Below are 22,980 nucleotides of genomic sequence, written 5' to 3'. Positions count from 1 at the left end.
AGAATACAAGCAATCTTTGGTTTTTCAGATTTTCAAGATGAATCATGGGGGAAAAAAACATATTAATAATTATTATTTCATTGAATATGTCCATTGTGGTGTGTCTCAAGTTCTTTCCAAGGGTAAGCAAAGCCCCTACTAAGGGAGCAGCCTAAGCTGTCACATTTCTCTTTGCAACACTACTCATGCTTGCCTTGCCACAACTAATTAGATCAGCATCAGGCACCAGACCATACCTAGAGATAGACCAAAAATAGAATAACTGTTATGAAGAAGTAAGAGTTGGGGTATGAGAGTTCATGTCAAACTAAAATTATAAGGAAGCAAAAATCATAAATAAGCAAAAACTAAGAGAAGTCCATTCACTATATTCATCATTCCACAAATATATTTTGAGCACCCATTATGTGTCAGCATTTAATTAAGCACTAGGTGAAAAGAGCAGAAATGTCTTTTGCCTTCATGGAGATAACAGCTAAGTGAGAAAAAAGAAAATAAATAACTAAACAAATTATTTATGAAATGTGATAAATGCAAAGAAGACATTAACATGGTAAAGTGTTACAATAACAGGGAAGATGTACTTAGGTTGGTCAAGAAAGGCCTTTCTGACGAAGTGATATTTAAACCAAGACCTGAAGAAATAAACCAAGGAAAGTAAGGAATGAAAGGGAGCTTCAAGAACATTCCAGGTAAAATGAATAGTATGTGAGAGTAGAAAGACCTTGGTCCTTCTTGAAAGGAAGTCAGTGTGGCTGGAGAGAATTTGGTGAGGGAAAGAGTGGTGAAGGTGAGCTCAGAGAAATTTGAAGGAGCCAGATTATAAGACTAGGTGAGTACGTACAATAGAAAATCATCGAACATTTTCATGTTTAAAATTAGTATTTAGGAACAGAATAGATATTGGAAATTAATGATGGAAATGAAACTGGGTAAGGAATGGGAGTTACTTGGACTAGGGAGTTGCAGAGAAAATAGAAGTGGACTTGTTCAATGTGTATTTTGAACCTAATTTGCCAAGGACTTAGTGATGATTGAAGGTAGGGAGTTAAGGGGACAATTGATGGATGTTGGTGCCATTTACTGAGTTGAGGGCACCTGAGAGAGTAACAATTTGCAAGAGTGTATCAGTTAGGAATCAACTGGAGAAGCAAAACCACCATGCGTATTCTGGGATAAGGAGTTTATTATAGGAACAAGAATTTATATGATGAGAGAAGCTTAGGAAGCAGTAGTCCAAAAGGGAGAGTTGAAGAATGAGAGCTGAGCCACTCACCAACCTGCCTGAAGGCTAAGTGAAAAAAATCCTTGCAGGGGAATCTGGGAAGCCAGGCATGCCCACTTGCTGGAGTGGGACCGTAAAGGAGAGCTAGTGGAGAGCTTTATGGAAGGCTGTTCTGTGGCTGGTGGCAGGCCTGGAGTCACTGCTGATTATCAGGGTTGACAGTTGGAAGAAGAGCTAAATACAGATCAGAGGAGAGAGAGATCAAACTGAAACCCACCTCTGCATCTGTTTTTCACTATATTTAACCAAGTTCAAACACTGCATTTTGTTATGTTTCTTCTGTTCCTTTTAATCTAGAACCAAACTCTCTAATACCATAGCTACAAGCCATATGTGGCTACTTAATTCAAGTTAATTAAAATTGAATAAAGTCTAATATTTAGTTCCTTAGTAACACTAGCCACCTGTCAAGTGGTCAATAGCCAGTGGCTAGTGACTATGGGACTGTACAGCATTGACACATCTGAATCATTACAGAAAGTGCTACTGAATAGCACTAATCAAACAACAATCCACTTGCTTTTTTTTTTTTGTTAATACTCACCTGATGGTATGTCTATTGATTTTAGAAAGAGAAAGAGATAGAGTGAGAGAGTGAGAGAGAGAGAAAGAGAGAGAGAGAAACATCGATTGGTTGCCTCTCATATGTGACTCATCTGGGTACCAAAATCAAAACCTAGGTATGTGCCCTGATCAGGAACTGAACCCAAGACATTTCAGTGTACTGGAAGATGCTCCAACTAACTGAACCATACCAGCCAGGGCTCCACATGCATTTTCAGTTGTCTTGTCACAAAAATATTTAAAGCCATATGAATGGATGCAAACACTGAGGTAGAAGACTTAAGAAGAGAACAAGGACAGGAAGCCCAAGGTTTGAGCTCTGGCAAAGTGCAATTTTTAGAGAATGAGTCAAGGAAGAGCAAACCTGTAATGAAGTGTGAGATGGACTGACCAGAACGGTAGGAGAAAAATCAAAACAGCATAATGTCTCAGAAAAGAGGAGGGTATTTAAGAAGAAGAAAATGATCAACTATGATGAATGAATGCAATTAAGAGTTTGGGTTAAGACTGGAACAGAAAAATGAGCTTAAGAAGAGCAGTTTCAGTAGTGACATGAGAGTGACAGTCAAATTAGAATGGAGGCAGCATATGTGGGCTGATCTTTCAAGATCTTTCAGAGAGGGTCCAGAGAAATGGGTGGTTATTTACAGGAGATGTGGGTTCAACACAGGGTGTTTAGGGTCTTGTTTTGGTTTTTAAGATGGAAGAAGCATATTTACATCTGTGCATAAAACTCAACGGAAAGACCCATGCACCAAGAGGTCGCCAGTTCGATTCCCAGTCAGGGCACATACCCAGGTTGTGGGCCCAATCCCCAGTGGGGAGCATGCAGGAGGTGGCCAATCAATGTTTCTATCTCTTTCTCCCTCTCCCGTCCTCTCTCACTAAAATGAATAAAAAAAAATTTTTTAAAGGCAGCCCCCCTGGCTGGGTAGCTTAGTTAGTAGGAGCATTGTTCTGATTGCCAAGGTGGCGGGTTTAACCTCCAGTCAGGGCACATACAAGAATCAACAAGGAATGAATAAAGAAGTGGAAAAACAAATTGATATTTCTCTCTCTCTCTCTCTCCTTTCTTTGCTCTCTCCAAAATCAATGAATTAGCCCCCGCTGGTTTGCTCAGTGGTTAGAACATCAGCCTGTGGACCAAAGAGTCTCAGGTTCAATTCTGGTCAAGTGCATTTACCTTGGTTGCAGTTTGGTTCCCAGCCCTGGTCAGGGTCCTGTGGGAAGAAGCCAATTGATATCAGGGTCCTGTGGGAAGCAGCCAATTGATATGTCTCTCTCACATTGATGCCTCTCTCTCTCTCTCTCTCTCTCTCTCTCTCTCTCTCTCTCTCTCCCTCCCACTCTATCTGAAGATAAATGGAAAAATATAATCAGGTGAGGAATAAAAAATAAATAAATAAAATAAATGAATTAAAAAAAAAAGGAAATTACTTTTGATCCAGCAATCCCACTTCTAGGAATATATCCTAAGAATCCTGAAACACCAATTCAGAAGAATATGCGCACCTCTATGTTCATTGCAGAATTATTTGCAATAGCCGACATCTGGAAACAGCCCAAGGGCCCATCAGTAGAGGAGTGGATAAAGAAGCTGTGGTACATTTACACAATGGAATACTACTTGGCTTTAAAAAAGAAGAAATCTTACCTTTTGCAACAGCATGGATGCACTTGGAGATGATCATGCTAAGTGAAATAAGCCAGTCAGAAAAAGACAAATACCATATGATCTCACTTCTATATGGAATCTAATAAAAAAATAAATAAACTAACAAACAATATAGAAACAAAGGCATGGATATATGGAACAGTCTGACATCTGTCAGATGGGATGAGGGAGGGGGTACTGGAAGAAAGAAGGTGAGGGGATTAGCCAAAGAACATATATGCATAACCCATAGACACAAACAACTGTTTGGTGATGTCCAGGGGAAAGGGGTTGGGGGCTGGGTGGAGTGGTCAAAGGGTGGGTAGGTGGAAAATGGGGATATCTGTGATAGTGCCAACAATAAACATAAAGAAGCAAAAAGCCAAAAAAAAAAAAAAAAAGAAAAATCCCCTAACCTTATTATGAAATATATAAAGGTATGTTTTCGCACAATGTTCAGTTCTTTATTCACTTATTTTGCTGAGAGCATCATAAGCACAATTATATATAAATCAGTTACATTAAAAAGAACAAAAGAAAAACTATGGGAGAATTTGTAAAAGATTCTAAAGAATTAACTATTAATAAGGTTTTTGGCCTAGATAGTTTGAAGATTCTTTCATGGAAAATATAATTATAATGTTTTATAAACTTACATAGAATAGAAAATGATGAAAATTTTTCTTAGGTCAATATATAAAGCCACCATAAACTCTGATATATAACCTGACAGACCATGTAAACATGTGCACACACACACACATGCACACACACACGCACACACACACACACACACACACACTCAGACCAATTTCCATTATGAAAAGAAATGTAAAAATCCTAATTAAAATAAGTATGTGCATGTAAAATTTTACAATTAGTTAAAAAAATATAGTAGAGCCCTGGCCTGTTTGGCTCAAAGGTTAGAGCGTCAGTCTGCGGACCAGAGAGACCCGGGTTCTGTTCCCGCTAAGGGCATGTACCTCGGTTGCAGTTTCTTCCCGGCCCCTGTTGGGGTCGTGTGGGTGGCAACCAGTCGATGTGTCTCTCTCTCACATGATGTTTCTCTCTCTCCTTCCCTCTCTCCCTCCTGCTCTATCTGAAGATAAATGCAAAAATGTCCTCGGATGAGGATAAAAAAAGATATAGAAATGATAGAGATAGAGAAAGAGATAGAGATAGAGATAGAGAGATATAGATAGATATATAGTACAGTATATTCCCAAACACCTGATCTAATACATCACATCAATAGTTCAAAAGGAGTAAGCTATATATTCATTTAGATAGATGCTAAAAGAGGCTTGTGATAAAAATAAATTTTACTTTTGTGTTTTAATAATAAACTCAGAACTGAATAAAGCTTTCTTACAATAATAAACAATAATTTTATGAAATTCAGGCAATATCGCACTGCCCATTAAAATACTCATGTTTTCATTAAAGTAAGTAATACAAAAGGGAACCTACCCTTATTACCATTATTTAACAAAGAATTTCTAGCAATTAAAATGAGATCTGAGACAAATAAAAAGCATAACTGTGGAAAGGAGAAGATAAATATATCATTATTTACAGATGATAAGATAGCAGACATTCATAGCTAATAAAAAAGGGCAATAAAGTAGCCAGATAAGAAAGCAATCACTGCCCTGGCCGGTTTGGCTCAGCGGTTAGAGCGTCGGCCTGTGGTCCTGAGAGACCCGGGTTCGGTTCCCGCTAAGGGCGCGTACCTCGGTTGCAGTTTGTCCCCGGCCCTGGTTGGTTGTGTGGGTGGCAGCCACTCGATGTGTTCCTTTCACGTCGATGTTTCTCTCTCTCTCTCTGTTCCTCTTTCTCCCTCCCACTCTACCTGAACAAAAAAATGGAAAAATGTCCTCGGGTGAGGATAAAAAAAAAAAAAAAAAAAAGAAAGCAATCACCAACACCATTAGATTTCCTACATACCAGTAATACCTAGTAATAAAATATGGTGGAAAAGACTTCTAAATTACAATAGTGATGCTTTTATGTGTGCGTGTGTATTCACACACACATATACATACATGAACATAAATAAAACACTTAGTCACCTTTAAAAGCAATATAAAGATTATATATCAGAAAATTACAAAACTTACATTGAATTATATAAAAATAAGGCTTGTATAAATGGAGAAATATAGCATAGCCCTGGATAAGATTAACTGAATGTTGTAAAAATTTTCAATAGTTTTTAAATAGATTTAGGACTTGAGTTAGTAATATATGTGAAGAACTTTTTTTAAATTATTATTTCTTGATTTGAGAGAGAGAGAGAGAGAGAGAGAGAGAGAGAGAGAGAGAAATTTGCTATTTCACTTATTTATGAATCCTTTGGTTGATTTTTGTATGTGCCCGTATTGGAGACTGAACCCACAACCTTAGCATATCGGGATGATGCTCTAATCAACTAAGCTACCAGGCCCAGGGTTTTTCTTTTCTCACTTTACATGCTCTTTTGAAGGAATCTCTTTTATTTCCATGGCTTTAATCATAAGCTATATGTGTATCACGTCCAAATCAGTAACTGTTTCAGACCTGACTATCCTACTATCCATGAGCATCACTACCATGTAATACATATAACCCAGCTCAACATTTTTTGCTTGCTTTCCAATCCCTCCATTCCAGTTTTTTCTCCAGCATTCCCAGTAAGAGAAAATGGCATTTTCATTTTTCCCACTGCCAAATCATGACTTGGACTCATTCTTAACTCCTTTCTCCCTTATTTCTCTATCATCACACAATCTATATATGCTGCTGGTCTGGAAGCCCAAATACTTCTTGAAACAACCCACTTTCCCCATTTTCAAGACTACTCTTTCAGTTTCAATCACTGTCTTCTCTCACTTTGATTATTGTACTACCCTCTTTACTGGTCTTCTTGACTCTAGTGTTGCTCTCAGGGCTGGTTTCGGGGACAGAGTTGCACAGGGCCCTGCACACAAAAGAGCCCCTCACTTGATGTTAAGCTCTGTTGTCACCATCCTGCAATTCTTAATATTTTTATCTTTGAACTAGTATTTTGTAAGTGAAGTCCAATGGGACAATAGAGCATGTGTGCAAGCAGGGGAGATAAATGCAATATGCATGTGGGCCATTTCTGGCCATGACATGGAAGAAGAGTCTTCAAAAGAGTCTGAGAAGGAGTAATCAGAAATATGGAGAAAATGTAAGTGGGAATAGTGTTAAAATACACCAAAGGAAAAGAGAATTTCACAAAGGAGGAAGTGGTCATCATGGTCAGGTGCTGCCGAGAGGTCAAGCAAGAAGGGAACTCAAGGTTCCATTGGATTTAGTGACAAGGTCATCTTGTGACTTTGGCAAGGGCAAATTTAGTGGAATAGTGAGGACAAAGGTGACACTGCAAAGGGCTGAAGTCAGGAGATCAGTATCTGAAGAGACGTGTAGATGACTATTTCAAGAAATGGGGCTTTATAAGAGGAGCAAGGGATGACCTGTTAGTTAGAAGGAAATATTAAGGCAAGAGATGTTTTGATATTTATGTAAAGAGATACAGGACCCTTCAAGTTGGGAGGATCCAGGAGAGAGGGAGAAGTTGAAAACAGAGGAGAAAGAAGGGATTATCTTTATGTTTAGGTTTTTAAGAGGGCAGGTAAGCTTCACAAACAAGGGCAGGAATCTTTGTTTTGTTTACTATTTTGTGCCTGGAACAGTATATTTGTTTCTTAGGGCTGGTGTAATCACTGTCGTACCACAAACTAGGTGGCTTAAAACAATTAAATGAATTTATTCTCTTGCAGTTCTGGAGGCTAGAAGTCTGACGTCAAGGCCATGCTCCCTCTGAAACCTTATTTGCTTATTCCTAACTTCTGCTGGTATATGGGCAAACTTTGGCTTTCTTGGCTTGCAGCTGTATAACTCTGATCTCTGCCTTCATTGACACATGGCATTCTCTCTGTATTTCTGTCTTCACATGGTCATCTTCTTGTAAGGACACCAGTCATATGAATTTAGGGGCCCATTCTACTCTATGATCTTATCTTAACTCTGTAAGGAAACTATTTCCAAATGAGGTCACAATCTAAGGTACTGGAGATTAGGACTTCAATATATCTTTTTTTGGGCGGACGTAATTCAATCCATAAGAAACATAGAAAATCTTGATTCAATATTTGTTGAGCAGCCTGGCTGGTATGGCTCAGTGGTTGAGCGTCGACCCATGCACCAAGAGGTAGCTGGTTCAATTCCTGGTCAGGGCACCAGTGGTGGGCTCAATCCCCAGTAGAGGGTGTGCAGGAGAGAACAATCAATACTCTCTCTTATCAATGTTTCTATCCCTCTCTCCTTCTCCCTTCCCCTCTCTCTAAAATCAATAAAGAAAAATATTTAAAAAAATAATAATGATTTATTCTCTTAAAAAAATATTTGTTGAATAAATAAATGTGATTTGGAGAACTGGGAAAGGAATTTGCCTTGGATGAGAGGAGAGATGCTATTCCATTATGGTGAGGGAAAAAACAGTGAATATATGTAATGGCTAGTATAAGGAAATTATGTCATCTGAAATCTTCAAAATTCTCCATGAAAAGGGAGGTGAAAACAGGTAGGGGAGGGAGGAATGAAGCAATATAAAAGTCTGAAATGGGAAACTTAAACTGACAAAAGAAATGAGCACTGCATAGCAGCATTGAGGGCCTGGTTCAGATTGGAGACTATGAACATACTGTGGCATAAATCTGCTCTGCGGTGTGATTTCTGTTGGAAGGCAAATGGTTGGATTCATCCGTACTTGGGGTTTGGCCAGGGAGCAGCCAAGGAAAGACAACAAAGGTAAGGGAGTTGGGAACATTGGCATTAGAGGGCCACTGGTAAGTCTTGACATTTGGTTAAATAGGAAGGGAAGTTAAAGATAAGTGGACTTGGCAGGTGTGGTTGAGCATCGACCCATGCACCAAGAGTTTGCCGGTTCCATTCCCAGTCAGGGCACATGCCCAGGTTGTGGGCCCGATCCCCATTAGGGGGCATGCAGGAGGCGGCCAATCAATGTTCTCTCTCATCAATGTTTCTATCTCTCTCTCCCTCTCCCTTCGTCTCCATCTAAAATCAATAAATAAAAATATTTTAAAAAATAACTGAATTTTTTTTAAAAAGTAACTGAATTAAAACAATAAAAAATAAAACTCAAAGCACCTCTGGTTACTTCTACCAGTCAAGGTGAACAAGCAACAAAATTCTTTTATCTGGCCATATTTAAAAAATAAAAATAAAAAATAAAGATAAGTGGGAGTTGGTATATAATGCAGTTTCTTAACTGTTGTGCTATGGACTACTTGGCCACTCTGATGAAGACTATGGACCCCTTCTCAAAAAATATTTTGAATGCATAAACCAAAATATGTAGGGTTACATATGAAAACCCAAATATTAAAAATAGTTATCAAACTATTTAAACAAATCAAATGTGTGCTACAGTAATGTATGTGCTACAATCTGAATGTTTGTGTTCCCCTGGAACACACAAGTTGAAATTCTAACAAGTGATGGTGTTAGGAGGCTGAGCGTTTAGGAGGTGATTAGGTCATGAGGGTGGAGATCCCATGAATGGAATTAGTGGTTTTATAAAGAGACCCCACAGAGCTCCCTCACCACCTTCCAATGTATGAGGATACAAAATAAATATTTGACTCAGAAGAAAGCCCTCACCCAACCATGCTGTGCTCTGAGTCAGCCTCCAGAACTGTTGAGAAATAAATGTCTGTTGTTTATAAGCCATATAGTATGTGGTATTTTATTATAGCAGCCTAAATGAATTAGGATAATGTGCTTCTTTGCATTAAAAAAACAAGATCTAGTGGCAGGCTTAAAAAGGACCAAAATTTCCAGGTACAAATAAGTATATTTGTATGGGACATGAACTATAACATTTATGAAAATAGCTGTTTTCTATTGGTGGCAAAGCCATAGACATTGTTACTCATTCTGTGATATTTCGCCTACATTGATTATTGAAAGAAATCCTGAATTTCAGTTAGTGCTTAGTGAAAATATATAGATTTTTTCTTATCCAACTTCATAGACCTGTTGAATTCTGTCCATGGATCCTTGGAGGCCAATGAATCCCAGGAAAGAATGCTGGGTGTGGAGGAAGAAAGTGGAAGAAGTCAAAGAACTGAGACACCAGATTGTTTGGACATTGAAGTGTGGACATTGGAGACAGATAATATAGACTAGGACAGATAATATAGACTTGGTCCCAAACTCTTCAAAATTAATAAGGGAAAAAAACTGGAAAGTTCGAAAATAATAGCCTTAAGGCAGAACAAAGGGTAGCAAGCCAGGTAGGATGAGCATGAAAAAAATTAGGAGCCTGGCCGGTGTGACTCAGTTGTTGAGCATGGAGCCATGCACCAAGAGGTCGCAGGTTCGATTCCCGGTCAGGGCACATGCCCAGGTTTTGGGCCCAATCTCCAGTGGGGGGCATGCAGGAGGCAGCCAGTCGATGTTCTCTCTCACCCATGTTTCTATCTCTCTATCCCTTGCTTTTCCTCTCTGTCTAAAATCATTAAATAAAAAAATATTTTTTTACAAAAAATTAGGAGGTTGTACATAAAGATAGAAGAATAATTGACAAGTAGCAGTAGGGAGGCAAGAAAGATAATAATGGTAACTTCCACACCTGAAAAAGATAGTTTAAGAAGGCTGCATATGGAAAACAATATGGCATTTCCACAAAAAATAAAAAATGGAACTGCCTTTTGACCCAGTGATCATACTTCTGTGAATATATTCTAAGAATCCCAGAACACCAATCAGAAAAAATATATGCACCCCTATGTTCATAACAGCATAGCCAAGTGCCCATCAGTAGATGAGTGCATAAAAAGCTGTGGTACATTTACACAATGGAATACTACGCAGCTACAAAAAAGAAGGAACACTTTTTTTTTTTAATCCTCACCCAAGGACATTTCTCCATCTTTTATCCAGATAGAGTGGAAGGGACAGAGAGAGAGAGAGAGAGAGAGAGAGAGAGAGAGAGAGAGAGATCGACGTGAAAGGGACACATCGAGTGCCTGCCTCCTGCACGACCCAACCAGGGCCAGGTACAAACCACAACCAAGGTACGCGCCCTTAGTGGGAACCCAACCCGGACCTCTTTGGACCACAGGCCGACGCTCTAACCGCTGAGCCAAACTGGCCAGAGCAAAAAGGAACTCTTATCCTTTGCAGTGGCATGGATGGATGTAGAGATAATTATATTAAGTGAAATAAGCCAGTCAAAAAAAGACAAATGTCATATGATCTCACTTATATATGGAATCTAATGAAAATAAACTGGCAAACAAAATAGATCCAGAGGCATGGATGCATGGAACAGACAGACCTTAGAGGGGAGGGGGATGAAGAGAGTGAATGAAGGTGAAGAGATTAACCAAAGAATATATATGAATAGCCCATGGACACAGACAACAGTGTGGTGAAGGCTGGAGTGGGGAATGGGGGGTGCTGGGTGGAGATGGGCAAAGGGGAGGAAAATAGGGAATATCTGTAATAGTGTCAACAACAGAAATAAAAAAAAAAAAAAAAAAAGGCTGCAACTGGAAACAGTGCCCTCAGGGGAGGATCAGATTTTAATTAGGGCAAGGTGGTGGAAGTAGTGCACAAAAATATGATTGAAGATGTGTGGTAGTTTCTTACCTCTGTAAACTGGGTAGTAGAGAGAGAGGGCACCTGCTGGGGCATTATGTACTAAAATGGCTGCAAATGGCTGCGAATGGCTGCGAATGGAGAAAATAGCTTACCATTTAATTCTTGGTTGGTAATATAAACCCACTATCCAGAGATAGCCAATGTAGCATTACCGTCTGGAATATTTATTGCTGTAAAATTTGTCATGATAAAATTCAAAGCCATCAAAATTTTCATTCTTAGGTATTTTGGTTAAATAATTATTGAATATCCATAAAAATAAAATGGTCTCAATGTTGCCAATAAGAACAATGAGTAGAGCCCTGGCCAGTTTGGCTCAGCGGTTAGAGCGTTGGCCTGCGGTCCAGAGAGACCCGGGTTGGGTTCCCGCTAAGGGCACGTACCTCAGTTGCAGTTTGTCCCCAGCCCTGGTTGGGTCGTGCGGGTGGCAACCACTCAATGTGTCCCTTTCAAGTCGATGTTTCTCTCTCTCTCTCCCTCCCACTCCATCTGAACAAAAGATGGAAAAATGTCCTGGGGTGAGGATAAAAAAACAAACAAAACAATGAGTAGAGTAATTTTTAATGGCACTAAAGAGTGTCTTTATAGACTACTAAATTTTAAAAAACAGCTAATAAACCATATACAGTATAATTCAAATTTGATCAAAATTTACATCTGCATAGAAAAATACATAAAAATTTTAACAGTGCTTATCTCTAAGTGGTGCAATTATGAGTTGTTTTAATTTTATTCATAATATCTTCATTTTTATATATTTTTATAATTCTTTTGAAGTGAGATTATAACTTTTTTATTTGTATAACTTTTTTTTTTTTTTAAATCCTCACCTGAGGACATTTTTCCTTATTTTGTTCAGATAGAGTAGCAGGGAGAGAGAGAGAGAAGCATCGACGTGAAAGGGACACATCGAGTGGCTACCACCCGCACGACCCAACCAGGGCCAAGGACAAACTGCAACTGAGGTATGTGCCCTTAGCGGAAACCGAACCCGGGTCTCTCTAGACCGCAGGCCGATGCTCTTACCTACTGAACCAAACTGGCCAGGGCTATTTGTATAACTTTTTAATAGGTAAAAAAGGGAAACAAAAATATAGCCTTTAGGAAATTAGATACTTAAACACCCCAGAACCCTATGCCTAAAATTTACTTACTCTGGAAGTTTGTGTTCTATAGATTATTCCTTATTCGTTAAAAAAATAATAAATAATTTAGCCCTGGCCGGTTGGGCTCAGTGGTTGGAGAGTCGGCCTGCGGTCCAGAGAGACCCGGGTTCGGTTCCTGCTAAGGGCATGTACCTCGGTTGCAGTTTGTCCCCGGCCCTGGTTGGTCGTGTGGGTGGCAGCCACTCGATGTGTCCCTTTCACGTCAATGTTTCTCTCTCTCTCTCTCTCTCCCTCCCTCCCACTCTATCTGAACAAAAAATGGAAAAATGTCCTCAGGTAAGGATAAAAACAAAACAAAACAAAAAAATTATAAATAATTTAAATACCAATTAAATGGCAAAAACAAAATTGAACAGGAGACAGTTTCTTTCTTTTTTTTTTAATTTATTTTTTCCTTCATTGATTTTAGAGAGGGAGGAAGTAAGAAGGAGAGAGAGATAGAAACATTGATGAGAGAGAATATTGATTGGCTGCCTCCTGCATGTCCTGCACTGGGGATCAAGCCCACAACCTGGGCATGTATCCTGACCCAGAATCAAACCGGCAACCTTTTGGTGGATGGATAGACACTCAACCACTGAGCCACACCGGCCAGACAAAAGACAGTTTCTTATATTTGGATTTCACTGGTAGTAAGTTTAATAGGTTGTATATTTTTTCTGTATTAAGAAGAATGTTCAAAGATTTGAAGTATTATTATATGAATTACCTATTAACCACAAATCTTGAATAAACATTAACATGGTATTGAGCTTATTATATGTCCTGAGATAAGACTGTTTAGCTAGATAGACAATAATACTATGGGCAGGACTGATATCACTAGTTGTTAGAAGTGTTTAAAGTGTATGTAACAGTCTGGCCAGTGTGACGCACTGGTTGAGCATTGACCCATGCACCAAGAGTCGGCAGTTTGATTTCCAGTCGGGACACATGCCCAAATTGTGGGCCCAATCCCCAGGGAGCTTGCAGGAGGCAGCCAATTGATGTTCTCTCTCATCGATGTTTCTATCTTTTTCTCTCTCTCTGAAATCAATAAAGAAAAAAAAATTTAAAAACTGTATGTGACAAACTCACCTTTTCAAAATGCCACTGAAGCTGAAGGAATAAATCCCATGTTATTTAAAATTCATGTCAATAACTAGCTTTTCTAGAGTTTTGTTTGTTAGACTCACCTGAGGAATTCTTCTTGGAAAGATTGATTAGATATTGTGCAGAAGTGTGACATTTTTGCAAAGAATGGAGAATGCTAATATCTTAGGATAACTTATCTTTGAAGGGAAAATTTATTGAAAGCATATTTCTTGTGGAAAGTGTATCTTTAAGTAGCAGTATGTTGTTGACATAACCACAAAACATCCAATTAGCCACTTATACTCAAGTTATTTCTTCAATGAGCCCAGTTTCCTTTTAACAGTAAATGATGGGGCCACAATCTGGGCCCTAGGGGTAGGTTTCACAGGTTTTGATGTGTATGTTTCATACTTCAAATTTCTGTGTTTTCTTTTACAGTGGTTCCCATTTCATTCAGAGCAAAATCCTTTCAATGGCAAATAAGACCCTACATGATCTGCATGGCCTGTTTCTTCTCTTTCCTTATCACACATGCTCCTGTCTTTGGGCCACTGCCATAGGAATGCCCTTTTCCCAGATAGGTGCAGAGCTCAATCCCTCACCCTCTGTAAGTCTTTGCTTATTTCACCTTCTCATGGAAACCTATCCTGTCAACTCCAGCTGAAATCACAGCCATTACTTACTTCCCCCAAACCATGCTGTGTACGGTGTTCTATTTATTTTCATATCACTTCTTATTTTTTCATGTACTTTATAATTTATCTATTTATTATGTAGCATCCTTCTAAAATGTAAACTCCACAAGGGCAGGGATTTTGGTTATCTGGTTCACTGCCATATCTTTTTTTTTATTTTTTATCCTCACCCGAGGACATTTTTCCAATTTTTGTACAGATAGAGTGGGAGGGAGAGAGAGGGAGAGAGAGAGAGAGAGAGAAACATCGACGTGAAAGGGACACATCGAGTGGCTGCCACCCGCACGACCAACCAGGGCCGGGGACAAACTGCAACCGAAGTACGTGCCCTTAGAGGGAACTGAACCCAGGTCTCTTCGGACCGCAGGCCGACGCTCTAACCGCTGAGCCAAACCGGCCAGGGCTCACTGCCATATCTTTAGTGCTTAAGACAGTACCTGCACATGGTAGCTATTCAGAAGTACTTATGAAAGCTTAGGACATTTCTGAATTATCACACACCTAAGCTATCATTGTGGCTCAATCTCCAAAGAAAAATATTGAATTTAAAGTAAACATCCATCAAGAAACTGAGCTATATCCAGATATACAAGACAAGTCCATGAATTTCAAAACTATCCTGACATTTCTGGGTATTTGGTCAGCAGAGCAGTTTGTGCATTCATTTTTGAAGAATAAATGTAACATAAGCTGAGAGCTTCCATTTGTAATAAAAATAAGAGAGAATTGAAATGTACTTCAATATATGTTACAAGAATGTACGTTACAATAGCCCCAGAGGTTTAGTGTGTTTAATGTCCATGTTCTCACTAATGTAATTAATCAACTATTAGCAATAGGCCCCAAACTGTACTTTTCTATAAAAGTACTTGACTAAAGCTATTTGGCTTTTGTTTTTACTGCTAAAATCCATATTTTAAATAACTGGAGGCCATATCAATAAAAAATTGATGTGGCAAATATGGATTCTGGGCAACTATTGAGATCCAGATTTGTCTGGGCTCATGAGGCTGAGCATTCCAGGTTTTTGGGATGAATTGCAGGGTGAAAGCTTGTTAGGAAAAGACCAGAGATGGGGCAGATGAGCCTGATCCCAGGGACCAGGTCTCAGTGCCATGAAAAAACACTGAAGGACCTGTTTTCTGAGGGGCTTGTAAAACAGGAGGTACAAGCAGTGCTCCACAGATTTCTGCTTTATGAGGCACAGCACTAGGAGGATTTGAGAACCCAAAATCCCTCTGGACCATGATAAAAGTCAGCACCAAAGGAGACTTTGATGTTCTGTGGGAAGCACAGTATGTATGGAGGTACCCAAAGGAGGTGCCACAGTAATAGGCAGAGTATCAGGAAGGACTTTATATAAGGCCAATTTGTGAATACATGTGTGATACACTAATGGGGGACCCCAGAACCTCTCCAAAGGAATTATGTAGGGGCTAGAGGCCCTATGTCAACAGATGGGCAGTGAGCCAGTAAAATTTAATGTGATCTTACCCATTCCTATAGATTAATGGATCCTTAGGAAATCTGGAAAAAAATTGGGGCACCACACTATCTGGTTGAGAGGGGGTAGAAGGTATTGGTTATCATTTTGGTCATTAACTAGCTGGGTTATTTTGGGCAAGTCAAGAATCTGAATTTAGAGTTGGAAGGACTTTTAAGTTGATTAGGACCAGCCTTCTTCCTCCAATTCACATGGATGGGAGACTACAATAGTCTCTGTGTGTGTGTGTATTTCTTTCTTTATTGATTTTTAGAGAGAGAGAGGAAGGGAGAAGGTGAGAGATAGAAACATCAATGAGAGAGAACATAGATTGGTCACCTCCTGCATGCCCCCCACTGGGGATTGGGCCCACAACCTGGGCATGTGCCCAGACCAGGAATCGAACCGGCGACCTCTGGGTGCATGGGTTGATGCTCAACCAACTAAGCCACATTGGCTGGGCAAGAGACTGTTTTTAATGGGATTTCAGGTTGAGTTGCAGTTTTCCTTTTAAAAAAAAATTTTTGTTTATTGATTTTGTTAGAGAGAGAGGGAGAGAGACATAAAAACATTAATAAGAGAAAACATCGATTGGCTGCCTCCTGCATGGCCCCCGCTGTGGATTTGGCCCACAACCTGGGCATGTGCCCTGACCAGGAATCGAACCAGTGACCTCTTGGTGCATGGCTCAACACTCAACCACTGAGCAATCCGGGCCAGGCGCAGTTTTCCTTTTTATTTCATTGATCTCCTTTGTGCTTTTTAGAGAAACACTACTCCTCTGGAGAATGTATTTAGTGGGGTAAGAACACAATCTTTTGACTTAAGACTGTCAGATCCAATATTCCAATTCCTCCATTTTCTATGTGACCTTCATTAGATTACTTTTCTTTTTTTAAAATCCTCACCCGAGGATATTTTTCCATTTATCTTCAGAGAATGGGAGGGAGGGAGGGAGGGAGGGAGGGAGAGAAAGAGAGAGAGAGAAACACTGATGTGAGACACATTGACTGGCTGCCTCCAGAATGACTGACCAGGGCCAGGGAGGAACCACAATCGAGGTATGTGCCCTTGACTGGAATCAAACCCAAGACCCTTTGGACCTCAGGCCGAAGCTCTAACCGCTGACCTAAACCAGCCAGAGCTATTGTATGGGTTTTTAAAAGTTATTTATAATTATTTAGCCAAATATAAATTCCCAAAATTATAGCAGTGGCCATTTATCCTTTGCTGCTATTATAGTGTTACAACTTACATAACAAAATACCACAGATCGGGTGGCTTAAACAATAGAGATTAATTTTCTCTCAGTACCGGAGGCTGGAAAGTCCAAAATCAAAGTAGGTTTTTTTCTGGGGCTTCTTGGTTTGGCTTGAGTGGATACCATCATGCTGTGGGCTCACATGGTCTCTTCTTATGAGGGGACTCATCCTATTGGATCAGGGCCCTACCCTTATGACCTACCTCATTTAACCTTAACTGGTTGATTTTAGAGAGGGAGAGAGAGCAATACCGATTTGTTGTTCCACTTATTCATGCATTCATTGGTTGCTTCTTTCTAATATTTTTTTTATTTATTGATTTTTTTTAGAGAGGAACGGAGAGGGAGATAGAGAACATCGATTGGCTGCCTCCTGCATGTCCCCCACTGGGGATCCGGCCCACAACCTGGGCAGGTGCCCTGACCAGGAATTGAACCAGCGACCTCTTGGTGCATGGGTCAATGCTCAACCGAGTCACACTGGCGGGGCCACTGTTTGCTTCTTGAATGTGCCCTAACCAAAGATCAAACATGCAACCTTGGGATATCGGGAAGACTCTTGAAACAACCAAGCTACCAGGCCAGGTCCATGAACTCATTTAACCTTGGTTACTTCCTTTGAAGCTCCATCTCCAAATACAATCATAATAGGGTTACACTTGATCTGTTATTACCTGTCAGTTTTCTGGCACTCTCTCTCCCCATTACCCTGGATCTTAAGGTCAGTAACTTTAACAAAATTTTTATCTACATCTTTAATTCTCTTGGCCCATCATTGCTCTGCTCCTCCTGGCTAGTTTATCCCCAATTTTGGATCAATCTACTGATCTGCCTTCTGTTCCCAGGCAGATAAGCCCTATAGAATAGTGAAGAATTATGTTGATTTAACTATTATAATTGGTAGTTTTCAGCCTCAGAAGCTTAGCACTGCAAGGCAAAGCTGTCAGGTTTCTGTAGTTAACTCCACTTCTCTAAGTCCACAGTGCCTGATGGAAACCCTTATCACTTACTAAATTCCTCATCTCATTCTGTCCTGAAGACCATTTTGCTTGATACTTTACAAAGTTGTCAGCGATATTAATAATGCTCTGCATTAAATACAAGGCAATATCCAGCCCCATCACCCAAGCATTTGCTTTTCATTCCAGTATTCCTTTTCTATCCAGTTTCTGCTCCAGATATGGCAGTTGGACTTAACAGATATGTTTCCCAGTTTTTGTCCCTTGGCACACAACCATCTCCAGGATTTGAACTAAACCTGGAATGTCCTACTCTGGGAATGTTCTAGGACTCAACTCTTGGATCGCTTCTCCTCTATTTATATCCACTCCCTTGGTGATCTCATCTAATATTATGGCTTTAAATATACCATCCGTATGCTGACTATAATTTTATTTCTCCAGCTCACACCTCTCCTAAAACTCCAGACTTCTATAACTCAATCATATTTGGGATTTTGCTATCTAAAACTTATGTTCATAAGCAAACCTCTACAAGGATACTATCATCTCAATTATGGTAACCTCAGTAAAGCGATGTACTGCATGTTACTTTCTTCAAATTCCTGAAATGCTTTTTCCATTGTTAACACTCATTCAGAGAATTAGAATCAAGTGAGTAAGCATAACTAATGAAAGTTCCCAAATAGGTCTGGCTGGTGTGGCTCAGTGGTTGAGTGTCCACCCATGCACCAAGAGATTGCTGGTTCGATTCCCAGTTAGGGCACATGACCAGGTTGTGGGCCCAATCCCCAGGTGGGGGCATGCAGGAGGCAGCCAATTGGTATTCTCTCATCAATATTTCTCTCTCTCTCCACTTCTCTAAAAATCAATTAAAAAGTTTCCAAATAGGTTGAATTATACTATACTCTATTTGGTATTCTGAGATTAAATCCTTATTTCCTGTTATAACTCAGCCACATGGAAGAGCCAACAGTGGACAAGTGGTAAGGGAGGCCAGGACTTGAGAATGAGACCAAGGAGTTTAGTTCTCGTATAGGAACCAAGAAGGTCCCTAAAATTTCACAAACTTCACAGCACACTTGTGTTTTGATCTATCTCTGTACATACCCAAACACAATCAGTAAGGTGGAGTAAAGCCAGAGGCAGTGGTAATATTAAGTGAGGCAATTGCCAAGTAGTTTATTGCAGTTAATCAGTTCCAGACTACCATGTTAAATGAATTTCCGTGAAGTAGGATTTATATAGTCCTCTTGCCACCTCATGCTTCGATATTTGCGACTTCACTCTATCGCGTTTCCCCCAATATAGTATTTGAAAAAACCTTGATAGAGTGAAGCCGCAAACTTGGAAGTGCGAAGTGGCTAGAGATGACTGTACTAAGCATTGTTTGGGCCTGAAACCAAATTTCCAGGAGGAAAAAGATAGGGGGGTTCCACCCCCAGGGAAGAGGAAGTAGCAAAAGATAAGCATACTATCCTAGTAGCCTGGGATTCAAAAGGGCTCCAACTGGGAAACTGCTGTGAGAACCATGAAAGAGCCAAAAGCTTTCATACCGGCTGGGCAAACAGCAAGGATTAATGAAGCACATAATCAGTTCAGAGGGCACTTGAATGGGAAGCCAAGTATAGTAGGATATTGGATTTCTGGCAATGGAACTAATTTTAGAAAGTACCAAATGATAGGTTTGAGTCAACTGAACTTTAAGATAACCTGGAAGCATGGCGTAAGACAGAGAAAATAATTCCTATTGGCTAGTCACTAAAGCCAGACATTTAAATTCTGCTTTTAACTTCTGAAACCCGATCTAAACAAGCAGACCAGTCTATTGGTCTCATTCTTTTAGGTCTCTAAGGCTCGAGTCTACCTTGAATTCTAATTTGCAAATGTGTTCTGGAGAGTCAATCCTTCACCCAACTAACTTAAGGTCCCTGGGTCTTAGCTAATAGCTGCCTGTTTAATCATCCAATAAGTCAGCATTCATAAACCAGAAAGTTATGAATGTAACAGCAGAACTTTGCGTGAAATGAAAAACCCCATCCAGGTGTGTACTAAGTTTAAATCAATAATTTTAATTAAAGCTGATATATGTAGAACTTTGAAGTTAATTGCACTAAAATCATAACTTTCTGCACCCAACCAATTCTTGTTCAGGTGTGGACCTTGCAGTCAATAATTCTAAATATGACTGCACCTTCTACTGAAAACAGGTTTCAGTGAACTCAAATGACTAGAGCTTTTTGCAGCTCTAAATCCTTGCTCAAAAACATTCAAGTACTTTTCTAACATTTTAGCCTTCCCTTCCCCACTTCTCTCAAGGTTCTGGAGCATACCAGCTTCACGTACTGTTTCTTATGCCCAAATCTATCTTCCTCACGTTGAAATTGGTTGTTCCATCCTTGGAGACATTCTAATTACTCCTATCTCCCACAGTACTTTGCATCTCTATAGCTTGCTTAAAAAAATTTTAAAAATTGTTGATAGTTTTGCTTTTCACTTTCCTTGGCATTTTATACTGACATGTAGAAGACATACAAAGTATTTTACACCTGGCCTCTTTGGCAAAACCTAATACAGTGCAATAAAGTAAATGCACATTACCAATTTATCAACTAAGGAAATGTGACATTACACAAATGATTGGGAGGGAAAGGAACAAAACCAGAAGGAACTGCAGGAAAAGGTCACAGGGATCATTTTGTCTATTTCATAACTTTGCCTTGTTTTGAAGTTATGTTTGCCAGCTCTGACAAAGGGTAGACACTTGCCTGAAAGTTTTGTGCAGGATCCCAACTAGTCTTACCATTCATTATTCACTTAAAAGTAACTGCACAGCCAAGTACCAGGCAGTTAAGCTGCCTAGGCATTCAAGTCAGTGAATGAAACAAATCTTATAAAGCATGTTAGAAAGTTCCAAACAGAGCAGGGCAAGGGGGATGCAAGGTCACACACTGCAATGTCAAACACTGATATTTACCTACATATAATAAACCCAACTAATAAGGTTACAAACACAATGCTACTTGTTTTTTTATCTTAAAGCATTAAGAGGAAACGTTAGGAGTTATAATAGTCAAGACTGCAATTGCTGCATTTTGTATACACTATATCTCATCAAATCCTTATCTGAAGGTGCATTTCACCTCTGAGAACTTAAAGAGCTGTTTTACTCATTTCTTTTGGTAGTATCAAGATACAATATGTGTGCCCAGCTGGTGTGGCTCAGTTGTTGAGCATCAACCCATGCACCAAGAGGTTGCTGATTCAATTCCTGGTCGGGGTACATGCCCAAGTTGTGGGCCTGATCCCCAGTGGAGGGCATGATGCAGGAGGTGGCCAACTGATGTTCTCTCATTTATGTTTCTCTCTCTCTCTCTCCCCCCCTTTCGTACTCTCTTAAATCAATAAAGAAAATAAAAAAAAGGCCCCTCAATTTCCCACAAACCAGAGCCACCATGGAATTTCTTATACCCAGTTTAATAACATGCACATACCCCAAGTACTAAGCCCTTAAATCTTTGGTTTATCAGTACTTTGCATTTTAACATGGGTGTAAGAAACATTTCCAGAGATCCATTTTACACATTGTCTTACTACTTGGGGCAAATTCACTATGTACCTGGCCACTTAGCTACGGCTTATCAGTTTCATGAGCTGCATGGGTCCAAAATCAAATTCTTTTTACTAAGGCAAGGAAACAAACATTTTAGGAAAAAGATAACAGCTCATTGAGGAAAAAAATTTGGTGTTTTGACGACGACATTTAAATATGGGCTTGGGAACAACTTAATCATGCAGCTGTTTAGGGAAAATGATCACCTAATCACCTTGGTTAGATCAGATGCTATTACTGTTAACACTGAATCCATCCTGTGCAATGTTCGACTAGTTCTAACCCAGATTATTTTCAGTGACCTTCCTTGTGACCCTTTCAAATAATTACATAAAACTAAATATCCCATGATTCAGTTAATCAGTGGTAACTCTGATGCCTGGTACTCCCCAACCCCATAATAAACCACCTCTCCATATTACTCTCATTTCCATTTAACAGCATAAACTTTTACTCAGCTTTAATGGTACATTTTAAATCAGGTAAGACATGTAACCAGAATTATTTGTGATTACAAGGCTACTTAGAAACAACAACAACAAAAAACACCCACAAAATTTCCATTACAAATACTTAGTTTGACATGCATTCTTAGAAACAGATTTAGGATGTAATTTACTATGACATGACTAAATAGAAATGGCCCCAATATTATGAATAATTAATCTAGATTTGATGTTGGTTCAGAATCTATTTGCAAAATAAAAAATAAATACTCCAAGTTGATCTGTGTATTCTTTCCATGTCCATAAAATGAAGAGCTTTTCGTGATCACGAGATTCCCATACAACGGGCAGGTAAATCTTGTAACACTAGCCCTAGAAAAGGAAAACACTTTAGATTTACAAAACCACCAACCTCAGCAATTATTTAAAATTTATTTTAAAGAATGTGATTGTCCTTATAATGGTCCATCTCAGAAGCCAGATCCGTATTAAGTTTTTTCAACAGAAATTCAGGTTCGGGATAGGATCATCATAGGTAAGACCAAGGACAATATTAACTGTAAAGCAAAATATCTCCACTCACAGAAATGGTTACAGCTTCAGTATGTCACAGCAAACAGGCCTCTTTCAACAGGCAGACAGCGACCCCTCACTGTTGGCAGGGAAAAAACAACACTGTTGTAAGGTAGCAGTTTCCCCCTTGCAGGCACTAAAAATTTATTTCATTTTTCATACTGGTCTTATCTCAGAAGCCGAATCCGTATATTTGCTTTTCTTCAGGTAATCAGCTTCGGGATAGGTTTCATCACTGATTAGACCACAAACCAAAACATTTAAAAGGCAAGCACTGTATTAGAAATACCAGAGCAGATCTTGTAAGCCACATAACTTACTTCAAAATGAAGCCGACAGCAACATCCACAGCTTCATTAATATTCATCAACCTCCCAGGATGCTGTTCAAGCACAAAAAATTTTTCATTTAATCTACATACATATGGACTAAACATATGCAGAATCAAAATACTAGTCCAACAAATACCTGGTAAGATCGTCAGGTTTTGGCCAGGTATTTTTCCAGAAAAT

The 22,980-nt window shown here is 39.4% G+C and overlaps 2 non-coding genes across 2 annotated transcripts; both read right to left on the bottom strand.

The window, feature by feature from the left end:
* Window positions 1-22,362: 22,362 nt before the first annotated feature.
* Window positions 22,363-22,433, bottom strand: LOC118622107. The gene has a single exon (XR_004957932.1). It is a non-coding gene; the product is annotated as a small nucleolar RNA SNORD50 (small nucleolar RNA).
* Window positions 22,434-22,637: 204 nt separating this feature from the next.
* On the bottom strand, window positions 22,638-22,709 carry LOC118622108. Its single transcript, XR_004957933.1, has one exon. It is a non-coding gene; the product is annotated as a small nucleolar RNA SNORD50 (small nucleolar RNA).
* Between the last annotated feature and the right edge of the window lie 271 nt (window positions 22,710-22,980).

The sequence above is a fragment of the Molossus molossus genome, unplaced genomic scaffold (assembly GCF_014108415.1).
Source record: "Molossus molossus isolate mMolMol1 unplaced genomic scaffold, mMolMol1.p scaffold_m16_p_8, whole genome shotgun sequence".
Taxonomy (NCBI): Eukaryota; Metazoa; Chordata; class Mammalia; order Chiroptera; family Molossidae; genus Molossus; species Molossus molossus.
Note: the sequence above shows the minus strand (reverse complement) of the source record. Positions and strands in the feature narration are given on the sequence as shown.